Genomic DNA, 20,244 nt, shown 5'->3' on the forward strand with positions numbered 1-20,244 from the left:
AATTTTTTGAACAGAAGTTTGGGAATTAGCATGTCTGTTGTGTTCAACTTTTTATGGATTGCAAAATTAACATACAATCTTTTTGTTTTTGAGTCATTAATTTAAAATGTTACACTAATCAGTTGTAGCTACAGATGCCTGTTGAAAGCCATAAAGTTGCTTCTTCCATGATGACATTTATTCACGAATCAAAACACTGGATATTATATTCATTCAATTACAGATTCATCTACCTGAATGTTCACTTATCATTGATCTCTCAGAGAATTCCAGATCAGCTTATGTGATCATAAAACCAAAGACCTTTTGTGTTGAGAGAGACTTCAGATCCCTCAGTTTGCAGACGAGGAAGCTTTGGCTCCTGGGAGATAACTGAGTTGTCAAGGTCAGTTGCCCTGGTCTAGGTGGGAGAAGTCTGACATCCCAGGGCACATTCCCCCCCACACACACCTGCCACAGGGTCCCTGTGCCCCTGCTCTCTTCCACATCTCGCAGCTCAGCTTGGAGAGGAAATTAAAGAATGGATTTTATCCTGTGACTTCCTCTTTCTGAAACTGATATTTCTTGCTTTAAAACAGTTGCCCCTGCAATCAGCTTAGGATGATACCAAGGGCAGTTAGTGGAATAAAGGACTCTTTGATCTTGCTAGAGATCTGATTTTTGCCAGAAAGTAGGGGGAAACATCATGTCTGCTGCCTTCCTGCTTTCTTCTACCTCTTATATGGCAACTTACTGGGAGCAAACTTGGGGAAATGTAAACTATATTCGATTCTCAGGAGATCAGTGTGACCAAGAAACTGAGGACATTTTATTAAAAATTCCAAAGACCTTCTATCTCTAAGGAGAGATGATAGGTAGTACAAGGTAACAGGTGCGCAGTGAAGAACAAAGTCTGAGACATGAACAACAGGTAAATCAGGAATGTAAACACTGTATTGCAATCATCTTTTTCTTTCTAGCTTTTTCTCCCAAATTTGATGGCTTCCAAACAATGGGTTGTAAACCTTTGCCTCAGATGTTTTCAAAGAAACACCCAAGAAAGCAGATAAAGGCCAAGGGGAGAGAATGAAAAATACAAAGAAAGCCTACAATTAATCCATCCTCTCTACTCACCTATTTTTTATGGCTGTTTTATTATAACACCTTAATTGAGATCTAATCCCCACAATATATAATTCACCCATTTGAAGTGAGAAATTGAATGGTTTTTTAGTATACTCATAGAGCTGTGTGATCATCACGGCAATCAGTTTTAGAATATTTTAGTCACCAAGAAACTCTGTACCTATTAGCATCCTCTCCATATTCCCACAATCCCCTCCCCCACACCGCCCCAGCCCTAGGCAACCGCTGCTTTACTTTCTGGCTCTAAGAATTTGTCTATTCTGGACATTTTATAGAAATGGAATAATACAATATGTAGTCTTCTTTCACTAAGTATAATGGTTTCAAGGGACCTCTGTGTTTCAGCACGTATCGGTGCTTCATTTCTTTTTATTGCCAAATATATATGCTACATTTTATCAATCCATTTGTCAGTCTGATGGACACTTGAGTTGTTTGCACTTTGGGGCTATTATGAATAATGCTGCTTAGAAATTCATGGACAAGGAATGTAAATACTGTATTGCAATCATATGTTTGCAAACATATGTTTTTATTTCTCTTGTGTATAAACCTAGAAGTGGAATTGCTAGTCATATCATAATTCTATGATTAATTGTTTGAGGAACTGCCAGACTGTCTTCCAAAGTGCCCATACCATTTTATACTCCCACCAACAGCATATGAGGATTCTCATTTCTCTGCAGACTTGCCAAGGCTACTACCTATGTCTTTGCTTCTAGTCATTCTACATAAGGTATATTACTGTGGTTCCGATTTTCATTTTTCTGATGTCTAATGCTGTTGAACATCTTTTCAGGTGTTTATTGACAATTTGTACTTCTTCTCTGGAGAAATGTCTATTCAGATCCTTTAAGTTTTAGTAGGGTTGTCTTTTTTCTTTTTAAATGTTTTTTAAAGATTTATTTATTAATTTGAGAAAGAGCGTGTGTGTGCGTCAGCAGGGGAGAAGCAACGGGGTAGGGAGAATTCTCAAGCAGACTCCCCAGGCACCCTTGGGTTGGGTTGTCTTTTTATTATTATAATGTAATAGTTCTTTATACATTCTGCATATAAGTCCATGATCAGATAAATGATTTACAAAAATTTTTTCCCATTCTCGGGATTGTCTTTTCACTTTCTTCATGGTGTCTTTTGAAACACAAAAGTTTTCAGTTAAAAAAATAACTTTTAATTTAATAATGTCCCAATTATCTATTTTTTTACTTTGTTTCTTATGTTTTGGGTGTCATATTTAAGAAACCATTATCTATTCCAAGACCCTGAAGACTACACCAAGGTTTTCTTATAAGAGTATTATAGTTTTTGCACTTACCTTTAGATCTTTGGCCAATTTTGAATTGGTTGTTTTGCCTATGGTGGGGGTTTGGGTTCCCATTTCATTCTTTTGCATGTAGGTATCCACCTGCCCTAGCATTATTTGTTGAAAAGATGCTTCTTTTCCCCCATTGAATTGTTGTGGCAATCAATTTATCCTTAGTGATAAACCAATTTTTATTTTATTTTATTTTACTTTATTTACTTCCACAACAGGAATTTATTTGACAGAGAGACAGTGAGACAGGGAATATAAGCAGTGGGAGGAGGAGAGGGAGAGACAGGTCTCCCACCGAGTGGAGAGCCGGATGCGGGGCTCCATCCCAAGACCCTGGGACCATGACCATGAGCATAAGCCGAAGGCAGATGCTCAACAACTGAGCCACCCAGGCGCCCCTAATTTTCAACAAATGTCAGGGTTCATTTCCAAGCTTTCAATATTCTTCTGTTGATTCCATATATAAACTACTGCCCCTAAATAAACTTGGCATATGGAAAGCCGCAGTGTAATAAGCCAAATTCCAGACCATTAAGAAACAATGTCCTCAACACCATAAGGAATAGCCTAGAGGTTTTACATTCACCATGTTACCTTTTACCTTCAGAGTCTATTAGGGTAAGGGGTTTAGCAGTAGCGGTGCAGAAACATCCCATTGTCCCAATTCTAGGCAGGAAGGTGGATTCACAGGCAGGAGTCAGAGAAGACTTCATTACATGAAGGTGCAAAGACCACTTCACTTTGGAACAGCTTTCCCCCAATCCAGAGTGAAACCTTAAAGCAGCTTGAGTTTCTAAGCAGGAGTTGACTTCCTGGTGTGTCCCATGACTGGCCTTGTCTCCTAAGGGCCCACGTTCCATTATATGGGACACCCCTGACACAGCTGAGTCGAGAGGCTTCCAGGACAAATACTTCTGTACTGAGGCAACTATAACATCAGGCACAACCAAGAGCCCTTCTCCTGCTTTGGGAAATTTGTCAGTTTCAACTTTTACGGGAGAACTTTTACTACTGAGAACACCTGGTGCTTTTCTCTTGTTTGCCAGAAGCTTCTGGGCTAACTCTGGCCAGAAATCACACGGATGTTCCTGAGACGAGGCGGGTACTCTGCCTGCCCAGGGTTCAGGAGTCATCCTACTTACACCGGCTCTTGAGAAGTAAAAGAATTTCACAGTGCTATGAGACTACCGTGACACACACACCATCTACCAGAGCAAACAGGCCGCGTGTGGCAGCCCAGGTTTGGCTCCAGGTGGGTCCCCTGACTGTGACTGCTGCTGTTTCTGGTAAAACCACCCTCAGCTCTGTTTACCTCCCAGGTTATTCAGGAATTGTGAGGGCTGCTCACCTTCCACAACAGGAATTAGCAACACAGTTGGATTGGCCAAACTCTAAGCTTTGTAATGAGAAGTGAAAACTGACCCAGCTTAGAGGGAGTCTATTTGAGGGGAAAACAAAGCAACGCACACATGTGTGGTCGCGGTTTCGGCAGCTTTATTCGTACATCCCACAGGGAGAAGAGCACGGCCTGAGTCGCTCTGAAGAGATTTTCGTCTGAGAAACGCTGGCTCCAATGGCCTTCAGCTAAAACAATCCACCAGCTACGGGAAAAGAAACAGGTGTTCGGGTATCCTTGTTTATGTCCAGGTGCTACCTGATTACCTGATGCACTCAGGTAAATTTCTTTTCCTCGGAAGAACTTAACTCTTTTTTTTTAAACTGGGGATTTTAGGTTTCATCACAAAGAACCACAACAAACTCATGTGTGCTTAAAAAATACATCTCAAGGGGTGCCTGAGTGGCTCAGTCAGTGAAGCATTGGACTCTTGGATTTCAGTTCAGGTCATAGTCTCAGGGGTGTGAGATCGAGCCCTTCATCAATCACCTTTGTGCTCAGCACAGAATCGGCTAGAGGTTCTTTCTCTCTCCTTCTCCCTATGCCTGACCCCCTGTGTGCTCTCTCTCTTTCTCTCTCTCTAAAATAAATTAATAAATCTTAAAGAAAAAATACTTTTCAAGACATGAGCATATCAGATAGCAGCTTTCACTCTTTTTTAGTCAAACACCTGAGGTTCTCTAGTAAATCCTGGAGGCCCCCCTCCCCCAACCACACATGTACAAACACGTACACACACACACACACAAGCACATGCATGTGCATCAACAAAATCTGCCAACATTTTAAAGCCCAGGCAAAACCTCATTCTTGCACCTGGGAAATTGTCCTTGATTCAGGCTCATTTTACACCCTTCTTCCTCCCCTCCATCCTGACCTGTTGGGTTTGAATGTCATGTTTTCTAACATACACACAAAACGAAAGGAGAAAAGGAAGGAGAAGCTACTGAGTTTGAATGTGGTCGGAGGAGCACAGGTGGTTTGGAAGCTAGGAGGGGAGGCAAGAGCTAGTTGGCTTTATTTAGCCTATGCCCACGCACAGAGGCAAGCACGCACACACTTGCTCACGCGCGTGTATTCTGGGGCAGGGAGGCAGTTGTAGGACTGAACTACCCGCCTCAGGAAAGTGAGGAGCTGGATTGTGCCTTCCATGATGCTAGCTAGACTGCCTCACTTAGAGCATTTGTCTTCCCAGCACTTCAACAATCCACTGCCTCTGATTCCTTCCCACCCCGGCTACAGCCTCCGTGAGTGTGGTTAGGTTTCCTTCCCACTCGGCATTTCTTCTCCCCTTACTCATTCCACTGATTGCAGCATTCTCTCCAAGTCAGCCCTGCCTGCTTTTTCTGCACCTTCCCCCCACTCCTCCCACTCTTCCCAATTTGCACACAGATCCATTTACTCTGCTGTTGTCCTTTGGATTTATTTCTAAAAAAAAAAAAAAAAAATATATATATATATATATATATATATATATATATACACATACATATTTGAGATGGGGGGAGGGACCGAAGGAGAGGGAAAAGCAGACTCTTCGCTGAGCAGAGAGCCCAATCCCGGGGCTCAATCCTAGGACCCTGGGATCATGACCAGAGCTGAAGGCAGATGCTTAATGACTGAGCCACCCAGGTGCCCCAGGATTTAATTCTTTTGAGGAAACTATGCAGAGTTAACGATAAGCTCTTACTAGTTATTAAGGCAAACCAATGACTAAACAAGCACTAGGGGAGGGGCGCCTGGGTGGCTCAGTCAGTTAAGCATCTGTCTTTGGCTCAGGTCATGATCCCAGGGTCCTGGGATGGAGCCAAGCATCAGGCTCCTTGCCTAGCAGGGGGACTGCTTCTCCTTCTCTTGCTGCCCCTGCTTGTGCTCCCTCTCTCTCTCTCCCTCAAACAAATAAATAAAATCTTAAGAAGTAAAAAATAAGCTCTAGGGGAAACTCAAGTGAGGCTCTTACAACCTTTCCCCAATCTCAAAATACCCACCATTGTCACCAGGGCTTGCCCTAAACAACAGGCAGGAGAAACAGGGAAGTGTTGGCAGCCCACAGTGCAGTTTCTAATCAGACACTGTCTTTATGGTTCTACTCTTCTGAGTTTTGTTCTTTTCCCCAGCCAGATATAAATGCCCCCAATTCTTGACTATACCCCAAATACACTTGCTCACCAGTCCCCCCACTGCTGCCATTTTCTCTAAGCTACAACTTCTCTCTGGGGACAGGGCAGCATCCTCTTGACTGTATTGATTTTGGCTCTGGCCCCTTGGCTGTTCATTCTCCCTACAGCCAGGGCCAATGAGCCCCGCTTTCTCCCATAAGGTCAAGTTTTCATTGGTTTCCTGGCACACATTAAAAAGCAATAATAATAGGAAATCCTTACCATGGCCTACAAAGCCCGCCTCAAGGGGCCCTGCTGTCCTTCACCCTCCCCTCTCCAGCCACACCGGCCTCCCTTGGTTCCTCAGACACAAGCATATTCCCAGCCCACTTGCCCTTCTTTCTGCATGGAATAATCTTCCCCTCAAATATCTGTGTGGCTTCCTCCTTTCTCATTTCATCCAAGGTCTCCCTTCAGCTAACAAATTTTCACAGAGGCCCTCCCTGCCCCTATAAATAAATTTGTACCTCCCATGACTCTCTATTTCCCTTTATTTTTCCCCATTATGACCTAACTAAGTATTTATCTGTTTCGTTTGAATGCATGCCCACAAGGGCAGGGTCCTAGTCTGTCTTCACCACTACTTCCCTAGAGTCGAGAGTAGGACCTCTAGCCTAAGCAGGTGCGAACGAATGAACCCAGGTTAGACTGCTTCCATTTATTATAGGAATTTGAGAGGATAAAATGTCAGTGGTTAACAGGAGGGTTTGGAGTCAGATTGTTCTGGGTTTGAATTGTGATGTTACTTATCAGCTGTGTGACCTTGGCAAGTTTTTTAGCCTCTCTGAATCTCGGTTTCTTATATCCAAAATGGAGGTAATGTCATGTATGTGAGAGAAAAGGATGTAATGAGCATGTTACAACAGATATCACTTAGTACTGTTTCATAAGTTATAATATTTCCAATTACCAATATCAGTCATCAGCAACCAGTCACCGCAGAATGTTCTACATTTTAATGGCGACCAAGGATAATTCTATTTTTTGTGCTTTTTATGCACAAAAAATAGAAAAAATATAAATGCTGACCAGCATGGTAAAAACTCTACCTTTACAGTCTTCTAAAATACATTTAAAAGTCATGTAGAAGAACCTTTAAGTACCCCCACCGTAGGGACTTAAGAAACATTGACTACAGAGTATAAGAAAAATAATCATAGGACTGTTCTTTTAGCACAAACATTACAAAGAATGGGGAAATGTTTTTCTTTGCTGATGGGAAACTAAGTGGTGGCATTATAGTTAGCCCGCTGAGCATAACTTTGTGTCAAGAGAGAATAAGGCTTCTTTTGCATATTTTTTTCAGATGTTAGTGCTTGGGGGAAATTCCACAAGAAGCATGTTGAACAGCTTCAAATACTCCCATATTCTTGGTTAAGTTTAAAGCTGAGGTCAGAGTGCCTCTACCCTTCTTGACATTTCAAAAAAAGTGGATCTAATTATCTTCTCTAATCTAATTATCTTCTCTATTTGCTCCATGAACATAGGAAAGGGAGCTGTAGTTCAATGCTAAATCGTGCAAAGTGGGACACCTTTTCAGTTGTATCGGAAAGATTAGGTTATATCTAAGAAGTAATTGTATTATATCAAAATGTTTCTATGTGTGTTTTTAGATGTCTGTAAAATAAAGTTAATTATATCTTAGAGGTCTATCACTCATTCATTATACTATGGATATTTGGGAACTAGCTAATTCAGTTATTTAAAAAAATCAATAAACTTTAAGGAGCTATGTTATAATACTAATGTTAGATAATGCTTATTCTATGTGGAGGTTTTAAAGTGGAATATAGCTTTATAATTTAAAAACAACCATTTACAGACCTGGACACTCTAACAAAATAGAAAGAAAACTCTAGATTTGGGGCTCTTCAAAGGACCCCATCTGAGTAGAATCTGCATCTCTCTTGCACTTAGTCTATTACTTCAGACATATTAGATATTTACTTAAACATCTGTTAGAGAACTAACAACTATAAATTTTATTATAAAAGGCTAAAAACATATTTATACCACTGTTAATGACATGTTTTTCTTGACATAAATATTTTTTCCCATGTTTTTTAAAATTTACATTTTCTTATAGAGCATCAGCTTACATTTCTAGGTATACAAACCCTTCAGTCATTTCTTTTATGGTTTGATTATAAGTGTTGTATTAAGGAATGACTTTCACACTCTAATGATATGAAATTATGCTTTTTGAGGGGTACCTGGGTGGCTCCGTTAGTGGAGCCTCTGACTCTGGGTTTCAGCTCAGGTCATAATCTCATGGGTCGCGAGATCAAGCCCCGTATCAGGTTCCACCATGCTGAGTGGGGAATCTGTTTGAGATTCTCTCCCTCTGTACAGCCCCCTCACGTGCATGCTCACACACTCTCTCTGTTTCTCAAATAAATAAATCAATCTTTTTTTTAAAAAAAGGAAATTATACTTTTCAGTATTTTCTTCTGGCAATTTTTATTTTTTAGATGTAAATCTTTAATTCATCTGTATTTTATTTTCATATATTGTGTGAGGTAGGGGATATATAATATATAGTCTCTTCCAAATTGTTAATTGATAGTGCCAAATACAACTTATTATAATTTATTAGCCCTCCTTTGATGTAAAGGACATAATCATAAAACAAAATTATATTAAATGGCATATAGTCATATTCTCAAGAATGGAAAAGATGAATTATCAATGCCAGCACAATGACTCTTAATATATTCACCAGAAGTGTTTCCCTTCCAGAGAGAAATTAGAAATTCACCCCTCAATAATACAACTTTGTCAAATGTTTTCACTATATTCACACCTTTCCTTTATCTTGGGGATGTTGGACCTGTAACATGCAATTAGGAACAGCACTTTACAATATTAAATTTAACTTAAAATAAACAACCCATACCTTCTATTATGAAGAAAGAAGCCTGAAATATTCAAGAATCCATATCAATAAATGTCATTTAAAGTCACTTGGGTCAAAACATGATATCATAGAACAGACCGACAAGTGTAGCATTATGCAAAATTTCAGTGTGTTTTCAGCATTCTTCAGCAAATAAGTTGAAAAAGTGTGAATGTTTAATAGTTTGAAGTAGCAGCTCTTTAATTTAAGGAACATTAGTCTTAAAATTGCATTATATTTAGAATTCTGTTGAGTTCTTTAATGAGAAAAATTGTAATTTGAAAACCCTGGGCTAAGCAGATGTTTATTTTTTGATCTAAAATCATGTTGCCTCTAATGTCTTTTGATATTCAGCAAGCAACATGGCATGAGGTGAGAATAGTGGCTTGCACAAAGAAGAAACACATTGTAATAGATGACTTCTTTCCAGCTCTTTATTTAATAGCAATGCTTCAAGGAAACAGAACACTAAATTGCTGCTTGTAAACTGAATGTGCATTTCAAGTAAAACAGTTAACATTCTAAAGAGCTGGATTAAAGATACCTAGTGGTTTGACTTTAAATGGTAAACAAAGGTGGAAATTAAATATCATTATCTAGAGCTGAACGTTTATGAGCCCCATTCACCCTGAGCTATATACTCTCACCTCTGCTTCTCTCTAGTGATGTCACTTCTTTGTGGAACTAAATTTCCAAATTCATGGAAGGTACATTATCTATGAGTTAGACATAGATGAATATAACGATTTATTATAATCAATTGACAGAAGATTGTTATAACTGATAACCTGACTCCACAATGGGATGGTATGAAACATCACTAAATCCCAAATTGAGCTAAACCTAATGTTAATTATTTTTGGAATATCAATCAACAAGTTTTCCCAAGGAATCTGTTCACAATGTGACACAACCTGTTGATTTTTTGAGCTACTTCCGAACTGGACCACCAGAACTTTCTCCAAATAGAAGTGACGTTATATTTGGTTTGAAATTATATTTATTCCAATACAATTCTGAAGCCAATCATGGAGCCAGTGGGAAAATGATTTATGAAATAGTGGCCCTAAAGAAAGAACTTTTTGAGCAGAAATTTTAATAATTTGCTTACCAATGATGTCTGTAAAATGATGATGCATTCAATTCATTATTACATATGCAACATGTAATGATGCTAATGTTAATTCTAAAATAATTTAGAATGAAATCACCTGAAATATAATATAAATTGAGACTTTTCTTTTCTACTGTCATGAACCATCTTGGTGCCCCTGAAAAATTCTGAAGCAAATTCATAGAGACCAAACAAACTATATGAGTTTCCTTGGGCCGATATAACAAAGTGTCACAAACTGGGCACTTTTACCTTCCAGACTCATCTCCTGGCTCATCTCTCTTCCATTTCTGCACTTCAGCTAAACAGCAAGTTGCTCTGCTTGTGTCTCTCATCTGGGCTTTAGCCCAAGGGTCTTATTCTGTTCTGTTAGACTCTGAGTCTCCTGGTTAACCCCGCTCATCTGTCCATCCTCTGGGTTTCAGCTCAAGAGTCATGTTTCTAGGAGTGTTCTGACCCAACACATCTGTGTTAGATGCTTTTTCTACAGGAATTCATGGCACCATGTACTAGCAGACCCATACAGGCAGAGATTATATTAGAATCAGTGGAGCAAAATGAGGATATTAATAACAAGTTGTCATCCTGTCTAGGAAGCAGAACATATTATCATAATGATCACCATGTTGACATCTAAGTTAATTGCATTCTAGTCAGAGAATATTCACTGCCTCCAAGTGATCCTCTAAAGTTCTGAACACTTCTTTTGTGATGTAGCAAAATGTCAATGCTTGCATATGTTCTGTGCGTGCTTAAAAGGAATATATATTTATAATATGTATGCATATATATATTTGATCAGTTAGATGAAGCTTGTCAATCATGTTACTCAACTCGTCTCTATCTTTACTCATGTAGGAGTATTCTGCAACCATCATTAGCTGGAGATGTAGTAATAGCTCTCAGGTTTTATCACCCCAAAACTCAGACTTTTTCCTCAGAATGATCAATCCTCTCAGAAGGGCCCTAATTTAGATATCAAGGGCCCATTGAGATATCAAAAGTGAAAATAGGTGATCTACATGGGCATAAAACAAAGGGCAAATTCAAGGTAATTCTCTTTTCCTTGTAACACTTATAAAGTGACACTGAATACATTTTTACTTAGTAGTTTTTTAGATGTTTTGAGCAATGCTAACATTGTTGGTATAAACTTGCAATGTGATGAAGCTAAATATTAAAGCTCTTTTGGCTATAAAATGTTCTGTTATGTTTGTTTGACAATGAAACATTGCTATAGGAAGATCTCATCCATTAATTTGATTTAGAAAGACAGTACTTCAGAGTCCTTTTCAGCAATAGTTGTATGATGAGGCATGTCACTGATGGCTCATAAATGCAGAAAGATACAATGATTCAAAAAGTGTTCAGTTAAACAGTGGACACTGTTTAAAAAGCCATTCATTATTATGTAGATTCAGCAACTGTATCAAGCCTTGGCTGAGGCTTTGATAGAGTAATTTTACTTCTTTACACCTAGGCAATGAGAAAATTATAATGAGAAAGATAATATCATCCACAGTTTTGGGGGAAGCTACAAACTATCTAAGTTACAAATTTGGAACAGCATAAACAGAATAAATTACTAATTATTAAGGACAAATCTGAAATAGGACTAGAAAATAGAGATTTATAGAAATAAATAGAAATAATAAAGAAATAAATAAATAGAGATTTATCCAAGTGACTAGAAAGAACAATGAATGATATTTGCACTCCCATATGCAAAAACATTGTCTGTGGATTGGGTATTCTTAATATGTTCGAAGGAAAAGCATGGCAATTCAGCCTGCTAAGTAAGCATTCATCTTGTAACTTGTCTGTTTTTTTTTTTTTTTTTAAGTTTGTATTTTGTATTTGGGGGTAAGCTAATACGTATTTGAGAAGACCACTTAATATCATTGAAAACTTAACTCAGAATTGGTACAACTATCTTAATCATTAGTTTACTTCTAGCATTTGAGATCGAGACAAGAGCATCATATGTGTATATGCATCTCAGATGCTCTGGTGCATATTCTATTGTATTAGTTTTATGTAAGAATCTATTATAAAGGTACACTACAATCCGGGAGCCCTTTTTAAATTTCTGTCACTTTTTATCATCAGAACTCTTATAGAAGCTCCTCATCAAAACCTAGCATTGACTTTCCAGGCTACTCAGAGTAAAAGCCAAAGATCTACAAAGCCTTACATGAACCCTCCTTCATTTTTTATTCCCATCCCCAGATCTCTGCTCAGTCCCAAAGGTCGCTTTGCTCTTTCTCAAAGAATACATTCTTCATTCAGAGACTTTTCACTTGCTATCCTCTCTATCCGGAATGCTCTTTAAATTAACAAATCACCATGATTATCATCACTGTTTTTATTGATGGCAATGATCTTTTTACCAATTTTCACCTTGATCAGTATAACTAGATTGAAATAGTTGAGCAATTGGTCAGGTTACACATTCAGCACTTTCCTTAATTTCTGGTTCTACAAATATTAGTCACTGGGAATTACAGCAAGTCTTTCATGCCTCTGCCAGGTGGCGGGAAATATTAAAAACAAGGTCGGAGACAGGAGTTTTGAGATTTCAACCTCCTTAACAAAGCACTAATCACTCAACAATTTTTATAAGGGAATTTTTAAATTCCCTTTTTTTCTGTTTCTCATATTTTATCATGTAAATGTTCATTATTTCTTTAATGGCCCTTTTTATTAAACCAACCTTGCATAAGTCATTATTTCTAGAATTTTTTCCCTGCTTCTTTGCAAACCATAACAGTGATTACTGAAGTTGTGCTGGCTACAAGCTTTCAGAAATATTATAACTATGTTTTCAAGAAGGCCTCTGTTCTTGTATATTTTTCTTCATCTTTACTGAAATAATTCATCAACTATCTACTAAAAATATTATTTCGACCTTGTTCTGGAAACATTTGATTGTTTTCCTAGAAATGTCATTGTCTTTGTTTGAAATTGACATGAAAGTTTTGCTGGCTTTCTACCAATTATGGCAGATAGGTAGTAAGGGGGGTTCCTCATGATGGCTGCCTCCTGGTATTCAAACCTTTGTGTAATCCCCTCCCTTGAGTATAAGTGGAATCAGTGACCTGCTTCTAATGAATAGAACATGGCAAAGATGACTGGGTATCACTCCCAGAACTATGCTATGTTACAGGATTTGTCAAAGGAGATGGGGTGTTTCTCCCATGATTATGTTATGTTTTGCCTTGACAGTAGATCTGCTTTAGAGTCTTGCTTTCCTTGCTGGCTATGAAGAAGCAAACCACCACAGGTTCCAGAGCTGCAAATATCTGAATTCTACCAATAACCAGGGTAAGACTGAAGCAGACCCTTCCCCAGTAGAGCCTCCAGATGCAAACCAGCCCTGGCCAACGACACCTTGATTGTAACCTTATAGAGAACCCAATTAAGTTGTGCCTGGACTCCAGATGCATGAAAACTGAGATAATTAACGTGTATTGTTTTAAGTCATTACATTTGTGGTCATTTGTTATACAGCATAAAAAATGAATACACTACCATTGTGCAAAAATGTATCACTAAGAACATAATAAAGTCTAGAAATAGATGGACCACCAACCCAAGACAATCTAAACATCATTGTTATATTCCCTATAATGGTTGCAAACAACAATAAAACAGTAATTAATTGGAAGGATATTGGGCAGTTTATGGATCAAGGTTAAGGCAAGAGCAAGGGAACAAGGCACAGTAAAGATCCCTCAGAAGAACAACCTGCTTTGGACATTGCCCCTTGCAATGCCACTGTAGGATACTGCACTGGTCTTTCATGCTGCTGAACCCTGCAGGCTCTGGACGCTCCCTGCCCACAATTGGTTGCTCAACTGTCTCAACCACCATGAAAAATCTCTAAAGAAACTTTGCCTTATGATAACTCTCAGGGTTAAAAACCTGGAGCAAGTACATCTGATGGTGATAACTAGGACACATGACCGTCGGCTGACTGCCAGAGATGGGGTATCTGATCTGATCCATACTCAGCTAGAATTTAGTCCCCCCAAATAAGACAATAAGACAGACAGTCACTAAGGTATGAGACAGCCCAAAAGACTCGAATTTCTACTTTAATGAATTACTCTGGAGCCATTCATCTTGTGTGTGTGTGTGTGTGTGTGTGTGTGTGTGTGTGTGTGTGTGAACTGAGTACATATCATGGTCCAAAAGATATAAGAAGCAAATTTCAGGGTGCGCCTGGGTGGCTCAGTCATTAAGCGTCTGCCTTTGGCTCAGGTTATGATCCCGGGGTCCTGGGATCGAGCCCCACATTGGGCTCCCTGCTCGGTGGGGAGCCTGCTTTTCCCTCTCCCACTTCCCTTGCTTGTGTTCCGTTCCCTCTCTCACTGTCTGTCTTTCTGTCAAATAAATAAATAAAATATTTTTTTTAAAAAGAAGTAAATTTCATAATGAAAATAGTAATTCACAAATGACCTGCAAATTCATTGTCTATGACAAAACGCGAACGTACCTTATTTTATTGTGCTTTTCTTTATTGTACTTCACAGATAATTGTGTTTTTCATGAATTCAAGGTTCGTGGCAACCCTGCTTTGAACAAGTCTATCAAAACCCATTTTTCTAACAGTATTTGTTCATTTCATGGCTCTGTGTCACATTTTGGGGATTCCTGCAACATCACACTGTTTCCTTCTTTTTACACTTGTTATGGTGATTTGTGATCTGTGATCTTTGATTTTACTATTGTAATTGTTTTGGGAAGCCATGGCCTAGGCCCATATAAGACACTGAACTTAATAAAAGCAGCTCTGGCTGCTTCACTGATTGGCCATTGCCCCATCTCTTTCGCTCTTCTGGGGTCTCCCTACTCCCTGAGACACTACAATATTGAAATCAGGCTAGTTAATAACCCTACAATGGCCTCTAATTGTTTAAGTCAAAGGAAGGGTTGCATGGCTCTCACTTTAAACCAAAAGCCAGAAATGATTAAGCTTAGTGAAGAAGGCACGTTGACAGTTGAGACAGGCCAAAAGCTAGGCATCTTGCGCTAAACAGCCAAGTTGTGAATGCATAAGAAATGTTCTTGGAGGAGATTAAAAGTGCTACTCTAGTGAACATACAAATAACAAGAGAGCAAAAACAGCCTTATAGTTGATAGAGAGAAAGTTTCAATGGTCTGGGTAGAAGATCAAACCAGCCACAACATTCCCTTAAGCCAAAGCCTAATCCAGAGGAAGACTCTAACTCTTCAATTTTATGAAGGCTGGAAGAAGTAAGGAAGCTAAAGAAGATAGTGTGAAGCTAGCAGAGGTTGGTTCATGAGGTTTAAGGAAAGAAGTCAGCTCCATAACATAAAAGTGTAAGGTGAAGCTGATGGAGAAGCTGCTATGAATTCTGCAGAAGATCCAGCTAAGACCATTCATGACAGGGGCTACACTAAGTAACAGATTTTTAATGTAAATAAAATAGCCTGACATTGGAAGAAGATGCCATCTAGGACTTTCATAGCTAGAGAGGTAAAGTCAATGTCTGGCTTTGAAGCTTCGGAGGACTGGCTAACTTTCTTGTTATGGACTAATGTGGATGGTGACTTTAAGTGGAAGCCAACGCTCATTTACCATTCTGAAAATCCACTGGCCCTTACGAATTATGCTACATCTACCCTGACTATACTCTATAAATGGAACAGCAGAGCCTGGATAACAGCATATCTATTCACAACATGGGTTACTGAATATTTTATCCATTGTTGAGTTCTACTGCTCAGAAAAAGAAATTCTTTTCAAAATATTACTGCTCATTGGCAATGTACCTGGCCACCCAAGAGCTCTGTTGAAGATGTGTAATGAGATTACTGTTGTTTTCATGCCTGCTAACACAATATCCATTCTGCAGCTCATGGATCAGAGAGTAATTTTTATTTTCAAGTTTTATTACTTAAGAAATATATTTTGAAAGGCTACTGCTACCCTAGATTGTGATTCTTCTGATGGGATCTGGCAAAGTAAATTGAAAACTTTCTGGAAAGGATTCGCCATTCTGGATGCCACTGAGAACATCTGTGATTCATGGAAAGTGGTCAAAATAGGAACATTAGCTGGAATGTGGAAGAAGTTGATTCCAACCCTCATGCAGGACGTTGATGGAAGTTTAGGACTCCAATGGAGGAAATAACCACAGATGGAGTGGAGAAAGCAAGAGAACTACAGTTAGAAGTGGATCTTGAATGGGTGACCTAATTGCTGTAATTCATGATAAAACTTGGAATGGATGAGGAGTTGGTTCTTATGGACGAGCAAAGAAAGCGGTTTTTTGACATGGAGTCTACTCCGGGTGACGATGCCATGAAAACTGTTGAAATGACAAGGACCTAGAATACTATATAAACTTCATTGATAAAGCAGTGGCAAAGTCTGAGAGGACTGATTCCAATTCTGAAAGAAGTTTTGTGGGTAAAGTTCTTTTAAATAGCACTGCACGCTAGAGAGAAATTATTTGTGAAAGTAAGAGTCAACCGATGCGGCAAACTTCACTGTTGTCCTCTTTTAAGAAATTGCCACAGCCACGCCAACCTTCAGCAACCATGCCCTGACCAGTCAGCAGCTATCAATATCAAGGTGCGAAACACCCCCTGCAAAAAGATTGTACCTAGTTTTTTAAAAATGTTATTTATTTATTTGAGAGAGAGAGAGAGAAAGAGAGTGCACGCACACAAGTCAGGGGGAGGGAGGTGAGGAGCAGAGGGCGAGAAGAAGACTTTCTGCTCAGCAGGGGGCCCGATGTAGGACTTGATCCCAGGACCCTGGGATCATGATGTGAGCCGAAGACAGATGCTTAACTAACTGAGGCACTCAGGTGCCCCAGATTATAACTCGTTGAGAGCTCAGGTGATGGTTAGCATTTTTAATTAAAGTATGCATATTGGTTTTTTTTAGACATGATGCTATTGTATACTTGATAGACTACAGTATAAATTAAACATAAATTTTATATGCACTGGGGACCAAAAAATTCCGTTAACTTGCTTTATTGCAATATTCACTTCATTATGGCACTCTGGACCCCAACCTTCAGTATCTCTGAGGTATGCCTATACACCATGTTGAACACGTTAGCCAAGATGAACTAACACGGGGGCAATGTTTCAAGATATGACAATTGTGGCACCTGGCTGGCTTAGTCGGTAGAGCACGTGACTCTTGATCTTAAGGTTGTGAGTTCAAGCTTCACAATGTGTGTGCAGCTTACTTAAAAATAATAATAATAAATAAAGATATGACAATTATCAAGAAAGGTGGGATTTCTATAAAAGTCATAATTAATCTTATATTTTAAACTGGTGAACCAAATGGTATAATCACACTTTCCCTGCAAACCAACCACCTACACACTGTCTCATGGACCACAGATGACATTAAGTAATAGACTGATTGCTCTTTGAGAAACACTAACATAAAGCATTCAGAAATAGGTTGCAGCATATATGGCAAGTAATATATAGTAAAGGTCATAGTTCAAACGAATCATAAAATTAATGAACAGTGTGAAGAAATACATTGGCAAAGAAAATGTGAGGATCCTTACATCACTCCTTACATAAAAATGTATTTCATATATATAACGAAATATACATAACATTTCATATATACAGTAAAACGTATCTAAGATTTCATATGTAACAAAAGAGAAATCATAAAATCAATAGAGAAATGCATGATTCAATTTTTAAAAAATAAATTACGAATGGGGCAACTTTTCTAAATGAGGTACAAAACCCAGAAAACTTTAAAAGCTTTATAAAGGTTATTAAAGAAATAAAAAATTCTGCATTTGCTCTATTTATGAAAAGGCATAACACCCTTAATATAAAGAACCATCATAAATCAAGAAGAAAACCCTAGAGTAAAATGGGTGAATGTTATGAGTAATGAAGGGATTGATCACAGAAAAGAAGAGCGTGTGACCAGGAGTAAACAAAAACAAATTAAAACAATAATTAGAAATTATTTTTCAACTCTGGATTGTCAGATTAAAAATCTGATAATATTAATTGTTGCTGAGGATGGGGGAAAGGACACTTTCATATATTGTTTGTGATAGTATAAATTAATTTAGAAGGACAACTTGGCAGTATCTGTCAAACTTTAAAGAGCATGTACCTTTTGATCTCACAATTTCACTTTGAAGAATTTGTCCTGTAGACAAATTTAAGTCAATGAAGATTTCTATGTGTGGTTATTTTGTAACAAACATCCTAAATGTCAACCCTCCCTCTCCAAAATGAACTAGTTCAATACATTTGGGAATGTCCCAGTAATGGAACCTTATTTAAAATATCCATACCCTTCCAGTTACAAAATAAATCAGTCATGGAGATGAAAAGTACATCATAGGAAATATAGTCAATAATATAATAACTTTTAATCACAGATGGTGGTTATATTTATTATGGTGAGCACTGTGTAATGTATAGAATTGTTGAATCACTATGTTGTACCCCTGAAACTAATATAAATTGTACAGCAGCTATATTTCAATAACAAAAAAAATGTTTTAAGTGAATAATACCTTGGGGCGCCTGGGTGGCTCAGTGGGTTAAAGCCTCTGACTTCGGCTCAGGTCATGATCCCAGGGTCCTGGAATCGAGCCCCACATCGGGCGGGCTCTCTGCTCAGCGGTGAGCCTGCCCCCCGGCCCCCGCCTGCCTCTCTGTGTACTTGTGATCTGTCTGTCAAATAAATAAATAAATAAAAATCTTAAAAAAAAATTACTGTTATATAACAAAATGTATAATCTAATTTGGGCTAAAAATATATATATATATATATACACTATATGTAAGTGAATAACATTTGCTATCTGCGAATAACAAGAAAGTAAATAGGATAACTGCCACATTATGAATATTGACATATATTCATATTTGAATGAAGGAAGGAAGAATTGTCTACCACCTTAATGATAACAGTAAACCTAGAGAAGGTTCAATTTCTTTTATAGCAGCTAAGTGTTCTGTGCATAAAAATTACTTTAATTTCTATGGTTATCTCAATCAGTTTGCTCTTCCTTTAAAAAATGAGAAAAAGACCTAAAATATTGGTGCCTTAGATTTATAATGACTTGTTAATTTGTGACTATCAGATCCCCTGGGGACAAGGCCATGTTTTATATCTGTTGCAATATCTGTTTTCTTTGCCAGCCACAACCGATGAGCAAATATTCGTGGCATGCAAATCACCCAGGATTTGCCTGCAGCGATCTGCACATGCCCAGCCGCACACTCATCAGCTTGACACCTTACAACACAGATGCTGTTGGCCTTTATCATCTTTGGCATGAATCCAAGGCTCATTCTCCGATAGAACAGACAAGAGATAAATCACTGAACCGGCTCAACCTGGCTATCATCAGACTCCTTGGTTGTGAGCACTGCTCATACAGTGAACACAACTGATCAGCAGCACGAGTCACAAGTGGCCCCAAGACCTCAATTTAAAAACCCACCCAGCTCTTCTTCAATAGCCTCTGAGTATATAAGTACCATCATTTCAAATATATGCACTATCATATAGTGACGTGAAAACATGCAAGTTTCCTTTTCAGCAAAGTTGCTCTCTCATCACATGAACAGGACTAAGTGTTCTGATTCTAGCAAGATCAGACAGCAGAGAATATATTTGTTTAATTGCAGTCTTTGAAGAGAATGGTACATTCTTAGGTGACGACTTTCTAGAAGAGAATGTAAAACATATTAAGATGTTCCTTGAAAGGGGTTCTAATTCAAGAATTATAATGTTATTATTGGGTTATTTGCAAGGAGAAAAGAAATCTTGTTAAAATTTTCTGCATGAGATTATTTTACTTCCCCAGTGTACAACAAGCCTGTTGTAGTACAGTCAACAATGGGATCTACAGACACATTTGTGCCCACCGATGTTTTCTAAAAGTAGAATGAAATACAATGGTCGTAGTCATTCCATGATACTGCCTTTGTTTTTAAACCAAGACTCTTTCTACTTCAATATCAAACCTATAGTTCATCTTAAAAAGAAAAACAGGGCATGGAAGAGGAGGGCCTGGCTGGCTCCATCCGTTAAGGGTCCAGCTCTTGATTTCGGCTAAAGTCATGATCTCAGGGTTGTGAGATTGAGCCCCATGTCAGGCTCTGGGATGGGCATGAAGCCTGCTTAAGATTCCCTCTCTCTCTCCCTCTGCCCTCCCGGGCCCTTCCTCTCTTAAAAAAACAAAAACA

General features: G+C 38.5%; 1 protein-coding gene across 4 annotated transcripts in view; it reads right to left on the minus strand.

Annotated features, from left to right (window-relative positions):
- Window positions 1-20,244, minus strand: part of PHACTR2 (phosphatase and actin regulator 2) — a 262,236-nt gene that overhangs the window by 144,074 nt on the left and 97,918 nt on the right. The gene's annotated exons all lie outside the window — the stretch shown is intronic.

This window comes from Mustela putorius, unplaced genomic scaffold, assembly GCF_011764305.1.
Source record: "Mustela putorius furo isolate JIRA1106 unplaced genomic scaffold, ASM1176430v1.1 tig00003863_pilon_pilon_pilon, whole genome shotgun sequence".
NCBI classification, from domain to species: domain Eukaryota; kingdom Metazoa; phylum Chordata; class Mammalia; order Carnivora; family Mustelidae; genus Mustela; species Mustela putorius.